This window comes from Cynara cardunculus, unplaced genomic scaffold (assembly GCF_001531365.2).
Source record: "Cynara cardunculus var. scolymus isolate 2C unplaced genomic scaffold, CcrdV1 Un_Scaffold_7102, whole genome shotgun sequence".
Taxonomy (NCBI): Eukaryota; Viridiplantae; Streptophyta; class Magnoliopsida; order Asterales; family Asteraceae; genus Cynara; species Cynara cardunculus.
The window spans coordinates 9,132-10,042 of record NW_020203344.1 but is presented as its reverse complement, the minus strand read 5'-3'; the positions used below and the strand labels follow the sequence as shown (position 1 = coordinate 10,042).

Below are 911 nucleotides of genomic sequence, written 5' to 3'. Positions count from 1 at the left end.
AAATGTTAACCAAGTTTATTGTGTTAACTTTGTTAACCAATCTTGACAATTGATTCTTACAATAAACGGTGTGATTAATCATATTAGAAATTTAATTTATTAAATTTACAATTTCACAAACATATGTGAACTAAGTGGAAAATGGTATTTATGTAAAATATCATGTGCTTTTGATACCATCAGTTATCAAAACAGTAAATATCGTTACCAAAGTGTCTTGAATCATCTCGAAACATATATGAACACAACATGAACAGTTATGAACACAATAAGAATAACTATTACACGAAAGGTAAGAAATAAAAGAACAGTTATGAACACAATATGAACAGCTAGTGAACAATAGTTGCTTCATTATAAACACATTCAGGAGCCAGACGCTGTTGAGAAATGCAACTAGTCTACATATGAACACAATATGAACAGTTTCGGAACAATAGTTTTTTTCATTATGAACACAAATCGACATATACAAAATCTTTCAATCAGTTATGAACACATGTCAACTATCTACTCTTGCCTCATAATCCTCTCCTTACATGTGTAATAAATTAAGTTATATATGATTAATATATATATGAGCAGAATTGTTCATGAATGTATATACCAGAAGAATTAAAATATTGAATGGAGAACATGTAAAGAGAAAAATGGCAATTAATCTTACGGTGTATTTACTAGAGAGTGATTGAACATGATCAAATGACCATAGTGATGGCGCATAGTTAGCTGATCGTCTGTTGAGTGACTTATCCTCAGTGACGGCCATTGATTTTGACTGTGATGATGAACATAATGGCTTGCAAACATTGAAGCCTCTAGTTGTGGTAAGATGGTTTTTGTAGTGAAGAATTGAACACGAAAAGAAGAACATTGAAGCCATATGGAAAGAGATAAGTTATTTATAAAAG

At 30.6% G+C, this 911-nt stretch overlaps 1 pseudogene; it reads right to left on the bottom strand.

The window, feature by feature from the left end:
- Positions 1-911, bottom strand: part of LOC112504836 — a 5,718-nt pseudogene extending 4,807 nt beyond the window's left edge.